This window comes from Strix aluco, chromosome 8 (assembly GCF_031877795.1).
Source record: "Strix aluco isolate bStrAlu1 chromosome 8, bStrAlu1.hap1, whole genome shotgun sequence".
NCBI lineage: Eukaryota > Metazoa > Chordata > Aves > Strigiformes > Strigidae > Strix > Strix aluco.
The window spans coordinates 4,078,611-4,088,201 of NC_133938.1; the positions used below are offsets into that span (position 1 = coordinate 4,078,611).

General features: G+C 52.1%; 2 long non-coding RNA genes across 2 annotated transcripts; both read right to left on the reverse strand.

The window, feature by feature from the left end:
• Nucleotides 1-1,635: 1,635 nt before the first annotated feature.
• On the reverse strand, nucleotides 1,636-2,679 carry LOC141926780 (uncharacterized). The gene is made up of 3 exons (XR_012624209.1): nucleotides 2,156-2,679; nucleotides 1,934-2,040; nucleotides 1,636-1,845 (listed from the first exon to the last, which is right to left on the reverse strand). It is a non-coding gene; the product is annotated as an uncharacterized LOC141926780 (long non-coding RNA).
• Nucleotides 2,680-3,050: 371 nt separating this feature from the next.
• On the reverse strand, nucleotides 3,051-3,984 carry LOC141926781 (uncharacterized). Its single transcript, XR_012624210.1, has 2 exons — nucleotides 3,553-3,984; nucleotides 3,051-3,381 (listed from the first exon to the last, which is right to left on the reverse strand). It is a non-coding gene; the product is annotated as an uncharacterized LOC141926781 (long non-coding RNA).
• Between the last annotated feature and the right edge of the window lie 5,607 nt (nucleotides 3,985-9,591).

Below are 9,591 nucleotides of genomic sequence, written 5' to 3' on the forward strand. Positions count from 1 at the left end.
GCAGACGACAGAAAGGAAGCAAACAGAACGGGATAGGCAGTGTTTCCCCTTTTGTTCTGCTGTAGATCTTCTATTGAGGAGCTAAATAAATGGTAATACTATTTTAATATAAATACCACTTCGAAAGCAAAATTTATTTGAAACACTGCAAAGTGAAAGTTTGCTGCGAGAGTGAATGCAGTTGAGCTCGCTCGCTGTGATTTACGGATCGGTTTGAGCAGTGCCCGCCGGCCCAGCCCTGCGGCAGAGCCAGTCTCCGCCGTGTGCCAGCATGAACCTAAAAATCCCTGCCTACCATGTTGATGCCTCCATCCAGCTGGATAAAACCCCTGTTCGCAACTGGGAAAGGACACAAATACGTACAGTCGCCCTCAGATATATTTTATTTGTACACAGTCCCAGGGTGTTATCGCTGCTGGAAGCTGCTGGACACCTCTCACAATGGTACGAAATCAGTTTCCAGTGATACCGAGTGATTACAGCGTACGGTGCTGATATTGCCGTCGTCCTAAATCCAATGTTTTATCAGTCAGTTTGGCATAAACACTTTGGACCTAATCTTGCACGCCTCGATGAAAGTTTTGCTTGAATCAAGTTTGCGCAAGGGTGGTATAAACATGGTGTGGCAAATAATGATTATATGCCCATACACACACACACATACACACCCTCTTTATTTTAGTATATTATATATCTATGCACTGTCATATTTATGCAACATATTTCTCAAAAGGAAAGTAAGTTTTTTGGGTTTGTTTTTCATATGGAGAACATTCTACATTCAGGGTTCGCTCCTAACATAAAAGCTTAGAATACATAGTGTGAAACATAAAGCTTTAGAGTTGCTAATTGGACTTTGTAAGAGTCAGGTAACACAAACTGAGTTATGTTACAAAGAAGATTATGTCTAAGAGAAAACTGGAATATAGTGCAAAAAAGCCAACAACATCACCTACACTGCTTAGAAGCAGCAGTGGTATTTTAGCCCTAATTAACATGCATTCCCTACAGCCCTTTGCTGCCTGCTTTTCTCTGCGGTCTGTAACTTTCAAAATGAGATGTGCATTATTTCCCTAAATAAATAAAAAGCAAACCAGAAATCTGTTTAAGTACTAAGTCTTTCACATTTCCCATCTATGCTGAAGTTCCGGGAAGAAGGAAAAAAACAAACCTGAGTGGCCTTTTCAGACGAAAACTCAGACAACTTTGTGCCTAGGTTCGAGACTGGCAAGGAGGGCACGGTAACAGGTGCAGGTTTATTACTGCTTTTCTGGCATTGTGTGTCGCACATAATTCATCTGCAAATCTCTTCCGCAACTATTTTTTCAAAACAGTTTAAGCCCTGCTGACCCAGAGCACACATGAGGTCTGATTGCTTTCCCTGCGGATATGGAGCAGTAAAGTTTTCCGTCGCAAGTTTTGCTAACTCTGTCTTTTCTCTTTTCTGCTGTAAAAATGATCCTTTTCAGCCCTAAACCAGGTATTCTTTAAAACATGGTAAGATCCATATCTTCATAAGAAGGACAGGTACTGTTTTAGATTTTAGAAAATCCACTTTTATGCCATAAACTTTGAATTAAATGACATTTTAGGGAATAAAAAGTATTACTCTTCCACTGTGATCAGTAACTTTTCACTTCTCTACCTCTTCTAATATTATAGACAACTTCATAACGTTCAAGGAGTGAGTCATAAAAGTCGTGTGTATCTCACATGCAAAGGTTGGCTGTAAGAACTCAAATCTGCACGAGAGCCAGCGCTTCTGCCTAAAAGATGTAAAAAATCACAGAGTGGAGCATACCCGGTCCGTTTTGCTTGCTCTGCCTTTCCCAGTGCCTACAGCTCCTTCGGAACAGTGAAAGAAATGTGTTAGTCTCAGCACCTGAATTTTTTTTTTTTTTTTTTGAAGTCTTTATTACTGTAATTCACTGACCTGCCGCATTGTAAGCCCTGGCAATATAGATCCCTGGGATGGGCACCCTGTGCTGGTACTGGATCTCTCTGGAGAGGCTGCTTTGTTTTTGCAGAAGAGAAGTTTTTCTTTAAAAAAAAAAAAAAAAAAAAAAAAAGAAGTGTAATCCGTGTGGGCTGCCTGTCACAATCACTGCTCTCCTCTCTTAACAGCAGGGAGAAGGTGAGACCATCCTCTGCTCACCCGACTGTTGTGTTAACTTCTATACTGGGCTGGATGATTTCCATAGGGTAACCCCCGGAACAGCCAGGCGTGATGCACAGGTGGCCCTTACAAAGGGACACGCTCAGCTACGTTTTTATTTGGATTCCTGGAAAAACACATAAATCACGACACCACCCTGCGTACGTATGCCCGACCTCTTCGTTAACTTCTTGGATGAAAAGGTTGTTGCTGAGCCTATGGAGCAGGTGTACGTACGGTCGTGAAGCTGGCGAGCAGAGGCACACAGACTATATTATTCCTCCCTCAGAAAACTGAAAAGCCGAGCCCGGAGATCCCCCCAGCCCAGCTCCCCCCTCCTCCAGGAGGAAATAAGCATTTCATTACAGATATTCTATTTTTTTTTTTATCCTCTTCAGATTCAGATTGTCACTAAATATAGAAACTCTCGTAGCCATACAAAACGTGCATCGTCCCACAGCTGCTCATTTGCAATTTGTTCTGCACTTAAAAATCTCTTAATGCTACAAATAAACTTTGGGAAAGTTACATCCCAATAAACAATGAGGTGTTGTTTAAAATTACATGTGCTACTGTATTATTAGGTCTCTACCGACACTACAATTATCTTTTGAAGCTGGCAATAACGTATTAGCTGTTCAGTCAGACGCAGAAATAGACTGGTGTATAAGCCCTCTGCCATTTTTATGAATGGAAAATATTTTAAAAGATTGTTTCCACTTTCTTCTTTGTCCTCTCCCCAGAAGGAGCCCCCTCGCCGAGACTCCTTCCCCACGCCACTTTAATATTCATATATATTATCCATACATTGCGATACATGATTAACTGCTGCCCCCCCCCACCACACACACCGCCCCAAACAATACATATACTTATTGGATTAACTACTCAGTCCTCGCTGGTAAGGAAAGCGGTATCCGTGATTTCTCGCTTTTATTTGCACGTACAGTTGTAGATCTGTGGCATGACAATAAAAAAAAAATAAAATAAAAATGTGAATAATCCCTACGCGGGAGCGCAGTGTCCGCCGCAGCATCCGCCCGCTCCGCGGCACCATTTTTACTCGCCAAGGGAGTTCGCAGCCCGGCGGTTTCTGCCCGGTTTTGCCCGATTTCTGCCCGGTTTTGCCCGATTTCTGCCCGCTCTCCGAGCAGAGGCTGCCCGGCAGGGGCGGCGGTGATGGGCGTCGCAGCTCCCCTTCCTCCGTGCCCCCCCTCCGGCACAGCCTTGGCACGGCATCGCGAGAGGGGGAAAAAATAGAAAATAGGGGGGGAGAAGGGGGGGGGGGAGAAAAGCAAAGCCTTTAAAGTTTGCTGTTTGATTTTGGTTTGGCTTCTGGTTTGGGGTTTTTTTTTTTGGGGGGGGGGGGGGGGGAATAAAGAAATAAATCTCGCAACCTGCCATCTCTGCCTTCTCAAACGTTCGCCAAGTCAGTGGTAGCCATTTTCATCTAAGGTACAGGAAAAGGAAAGAAAAAGGGGGGGAAAAAAAAAAACAAAAAAGGGAAAAAAAAACCCAGGAGAAGCGCAGCCCGCGCAGGTCGGAACCGCCGCTGCTCCAGCCGCGCCGCGCCCGCGCAACCCCCGCCGCTCGCTCCGCGCTCCGCCGCCCCGCGGGCTGCGGATATTTTCCCCCTTATTTTTTTTTTCTCCTTTTTTTTTTTTTTTTTTTTTTTTCTTTCTCTTTTGCCGCAGTCTCCGTTCGGCGCTGGGGCGAGTCCCGGCAGCACCGCGCCGGCGAGGGGCTGATTTATCGCTGCTCCAGCCCTGGCTCGCAATTATGTCACTCTAAATCACGCACATGCGGAGAGCGGGGAGTTTTTGGCCAGCTCGGAGCCGCCCCCCCCCCCCCTTCGCAAATTAATTTAAAAAATTAATAAAAATGCGAAAAGATAAAGGGGAGGGGGGGAAAGAAATCCAGGGGAGAGCCGGCGCCCCCCGACCCCCGGCCGCAAAATAAAGTCTCAACAAAAGTAGCGGGGGCGGCGCGGAGGGAGGGATGGAGGGATGGAGGGATGGAGGGAGGGAGAGAGGGAGGGATGGAGGGAGGGAAGGAGGGAGGGAGGGGGGCACCTGGCAGCCGCCGCGCCCCCCCGCGCCCGCCCCCGCTGCTCCCCGCGGTGCCTCCCGGGCCCGGCTCCGCCGGCGGGGGAGGGGGGGGACACCCGGGGACGCGGAGGGGGGGGACCCGCCGAGCCCTCCCGCGCAGCACGGTCCTGCCTGCTGCCAGCTGCATGCACCACACATCCGCACATATATGTGCCTATCCCTATATATTTTATTTATACATATGCCTGTGTATATCGCGGGGGTGTTACGCGCTCTGGAGCGCCGCGGTGGAGCCGGTGGCTCCTTTCCCGGGGGCAGATCCGGGGGGGGCAGCAGCCTCCAGCCCCCCCAGCCCCGCAGCAGGGGTGTTTTGTGCCAGTCGGGTGCAGTTACTGCAGGACCCTCGCGTGTCCCAGGGCTGCTCCCGCTGCCCAGTGGGCAGATCCATAAAGCCAGGGGGTCCCCTGGACCCCAGAGGGGGGGAGTTTGGGCATCCGAGCGAGGGGGCCGCTCCTCGGCCTCCCCCCACCAGCCCCCAAAGGCCCTGGTTTGCCTGTTATTTCCCATTGCATCCTTTAACGGTAGAGGGAAAAAAGAAAATCAGTATCAAAAGCGCTGGTGGCATTTCTGCCATTCAGGGGTTGACACAATCGGTGGGGATTTGGTCCCCGCGCGGGCTCTGCCGGGTCCCCTTGGCTGCACCCAGGGTCAGGGCAGGGTGGCAGGGGGAGAAGTTTCGGGAATGCCTGAATCTCTTCAGCCCCCCAGATGCATTTGCAAGTCACTGAGACTGGCGCTTATGAGCAAGGGAGGAGGCACTTCCGAGTCCGACGCTGCGTGCAGGACAGTCGCACGCCGCCAGGAGATGCTTACATGGCTAATAAAATCTGGCATAAGCCCCCCCAAATTAACTCAGCACACATGGCAGGAGGCTGAAACTGTTTTCTGCAGTTGCACCGCAGCAACGAGCTCTGTTTTTTTTTTCTCCTCGTCTTGTTAAATTCAAGAAATATCTCCAGATTCGCAGTGTCACTGAGCTCCAATCTTTGGCACAAGTGACTTCTGCCCTGCTTGGCCAAGGGAACGCATGGGCAGGCCTCCTGCATGTGTGACATGGAGAAAACACTGAATCTCCATGGAGAATCCTGCCTCTTGCCTGCTGTTTGGAAAATCGGTAAGCGAAGGAGAAACGTATCAAGCAGAGGAGGACGCTGGACACCTGAATGGAAGTGGAGAGTGGCTGTGGCCGACTGCTTCCCCTGTCTGATGGAGACTCCAGTGAAGCTGCTTTTCGCTCTTCGCAGCAGCGCTGCTCTGCCCAAAGCCTTTGACACACCGGGACTGGACGCTGTAGGGGAAGGAGCCTAGGGGCCAGCGTCGGTGTGATCAGTGCCCTCCGGCCACGGGAGCGCCAAGGAGACACGGTCCCCCCTTGCAGGGGAGGGGCCCTTCGCAGTTCCTGCCAGGGCCCCCGTTCTTCACCCCATCCCTTTGGATGGTTTTATGGCAGCTTGGGAGCTTCTGTGGAAGTCGGGGCCGTGGGGGACCAGGTACCCCAGGACACAGGTAACCCTGATTCACAGGTACCCCTGTACGCAGGTACCCCAGGACACAGGTAACCCTGATTCACAGGTACCCCAGGACACAGGTAACCCTGACACACAGGTACCCCAGGACACAGTCAACCCTGATTCACAGGTACCCTGGCACACAGGTACCCCAGCACACAGGTAACCCTGACACACAGGTACCCTGGCACACAGTTACCACAGCACACAGGTACCCTAGGACACAGGTAACCCTGATTCACAGATACCCCAGGAGACAGGTAACCCTGATTCACAGGTACCCTGGCACACAGGTACCCCAGAATGCAGGTACCCCCGGTACACAGGTACCCCAGCACTCAGACACTCCAGGACACAGGTATCCCAGTATAGCACTATACCTGCACACAGGTACCCCAGCACACAGGTACCCCAGTATACTGCTACCCCTGCACACAGGTACCCTGTTACACAGGTACCCCAGCACACATATAGCCCAGGATTCGGGGGTCCTGGCACTCAGGTACCCCAGGACACAGGTACCCCAGTAGTCAGACACCCCAGTACACCACTATGTATGCACACCAATACCCCAGCACATGGCTGTACCTGCGCACAGATACCCCAAAATACATCCCCTGAGACCTGGGTACCCCGGCATGTGCGTACACTGGCACCCAGGTACCCCCTCAACCTGCTGCCCCCGGGGCAGGACCCCGCCAGCCGTGCCACAAGCCCCATGTTGCACTGGGCTGGGCTCACCAGGGTTTTTGCTGTTCTCCGGAGCAGACGAGGTCGGTGCAATTTGCCTTTAATTACAAATGTCACGAGACTTACTCCAAAGGCGATGCCAAAGGCCTTTATAAATTACTAGCTAACTTGATTTAAAAAGTGTGGTCGTAGGAAATAACGAAGGTTGCTTCCCCTTGTTGCAACAGATTTGCATTCGGCCCACGGACGACAGCAGCGGGGCTGCCGGATTTCTGAGGAAAAGTTACCAGCGGCCTGCGAGACAGCTGGAATTCATATTAGAATATTTTTAACGTGCTCTTGCAAATACTTTGGCATACGCCTATTCCACTCCTTTTAATGATGTTGACTTCATTTCCTTTAATACGGGGGAAAAAATGCTACGCCGACAAGGCTTAATTAAATTAATAAGGAGGAACAATAATGAATAATTCCCGTTGCGTTACTGCAGGGTTGCAAAACACGGATCAGGGTGACGGGCTGAGAAAACCTCATGACTTTGCGGCCCAGGTTTCCAGAGGGACGCACCCACCGGCTCCCCCGGCCCCTGCTCTCCCCTCTCCTCTCTCCTCTCCCCTCTCCCCTCCGGGCTCGACGCCCGGGCTTAGTTTGAAAACCAGCCCCGGTTTAGCACCGGGGCCCTGAAGCGGACCCAGAGCCCGGGGCTGCGGCACCTCCCGCTCGCCCGCCCGCCCGGCCGGCCCTAGGCCCGCTGCGCGCGCGCGTGCACGCGGGGGGGGGGGGGCGCGCGCGCGCGCGTGCACACGCCCCGGGGTGCACATGGGCGCGCGAACCCCCGCGCGCATCCGCCGCCCCGCCCCGCGCGCCGGCCCCGCGCCCGGCAAGGGCCGCCCAAATCGCCCCACCCCCCTCCGCGCCCCCTGGAGGCGCGAGGCAGCCGCCCGCCCCGCCCCCCGCCCCGCCCCTTTCTCCACCCCCGCGCCTCAGCGGCGGGGCCGCGCGGCGCAGCGCCCCCTCCCGGCGGGTGAGGGCGGGGAGCGGAGGGCGCGGCTGGGTCCGGGGGGGCGAGGCCGCCCTTTTGCTTCCAAAGCCGCCAAAACCGGGGGAAATAATTCCGATCCAAGCCTCAGAGCGAAACGTGACTTCGGGCGGCTTCACCCTCGCTTTTGCGCACGGTTTGTGTCCGCCACGGTGTCTGGATCCGCTGTGAGCAGAGCCAGGCCTTCCCTGTCCCGCCACCTGCGTGTGGGAAGGGGAGGGTCGGGTGTCCCCTGCTCCTTCCTCCTGCTTCCCGGTTACCTCCATAATTCCAGAGGGTTTTTTGGAGGAGGAGGGAGGCAGACGCCACACTCCCCAGGGGTAAACCAAAGGCACATTTCCCATCACCCAGCTCTTCCAGGGACACCCTCAGCATCACCCCTCAGAGGCTGCCCTGAGGGGCAGACCCCCGTCTGCAGCGGGTGGGTGAGGACCGGAGGCGCCCTGGCGCACTGCAGTTAGTGCTGAGGTCGTTCCCTTTATTAACCTAAAGGAAAGGATGATTTTTCATGGGACCGAGCAGATCTCCCACAGGAGACAAAATATACTCAGTAAAATGGAAGATAGGCATGTGGCTTCAGCGTCGGGGAACACAAATGCACAAGGACAGGTCTCCGGGTGATGTAAATGGATGGGCTTGCACCACCTTCACATGCTAATTTATACCAACTGTTGGCTTGGCCTGGCCTGATGATGGTCTTAGAGGCGGATGTGCTTCATCCCTCTTCCCCCTTCCTAACTGGCCCAGTAAGGGTAGATCTGATGAGTTTATTTAGCATGACTGCTAATGCCAGTAGGGGTTTCAGAGCAAAAAAGTATTTACCTGGTTGTTCGGTGTTAATGTTTCCTGCTTTTAGCTCTGAAACACTGCAAACTCTTGAATAATCACTGCTCGTTACCTTATGTCTACCACCTTTTTGTTTTTAGCCTAAGCAAAATGATCCCTGTGCACTGGGAGTGTTGCCGTGAAGAACATTTCCTGGTATTTCCCTGAATGACATTGATGTACGTACAAGAGGATGAAACACTTCACGTTAGAGGTACAGATGCGTGTATATACCACCGCGTTGGTACAACCACCCACGGAAAGGCTAATATTGATGTTAGAGAGCAGGCAAATTCTACACCTCAGCGCGTGCATGCACACAGATTTGAGTGATATTTTCCTTGGGCCTTCTGGGATCGGTTTCCTGAATCTCAGTAGAAATCTCCTTTTACACCAGATTTTAGGGATTCTAACCTGACAGAGGACTTCCCAACATGCGCCATATAAGTGTTTCGTGGCTGCTTCCAAGTGACTCGCTTGCTGGTGTTCGCTAAGTGAAAATATGAATTTTTACCCGCCCAGCCCATTTTTTTTTTTACCCATGTAATAAAATATGACACTAGAGGGCGGCCTGTTAATGTAATTCAATAATGAAGTTGCAGCGGCTGCACATGGAGACGCAGCACCGACCCTGCTTCGTGCCAGGGCCGTGGCTGGAAGCAGGCCTGGGAACGGCACCTTCCCCCGCTCTGAGACAACCACCGCTGCCCCAAGACGCGGGGAGTATCCAGAGTGTGAAACCAGAACCCAAAATAATAAATATTCCTAAGAAATGTGATTTGCCAGCAGACCCACGCGATTCGCGTCGTCTCCCGAGCAGTCCCGCATTTAGCACTTAGTCCAGCTGGGAGGAGGCGGTGGCAGGAGCTACCCCGTCCCTTCCCTGATGCCAAACCCTTGTCCTGCCCCTAACCATTGCACCTACTTTTACAGCTAAATGACAGCGCTGCAGTTGCAGCCCGGTTTTAGCAGTCTTCACTGCAGTTCGGTGAATATAGTCCCCACTGATGGCTTGCTCTCAGTCTCTGTGACCGAGGAGGTCTCTTACAGTTCCAGAGACCAGTTTCCTTGTGTCAAATGAGGTTAATAGCTGCATGCAATTTAATTAATTAAAGATTGTGAATATTTTTAGAACACCAGACGAGGTACGCGTCAGAAATGCCAGGTATTATCTAAGTACGCAGTGCTCTCATTATCGATATTTACATTTTGTACCGCCTGGAAGCTAGGATTTCCTTGTGGTAGGCTGCTGACAGCAATACCTTT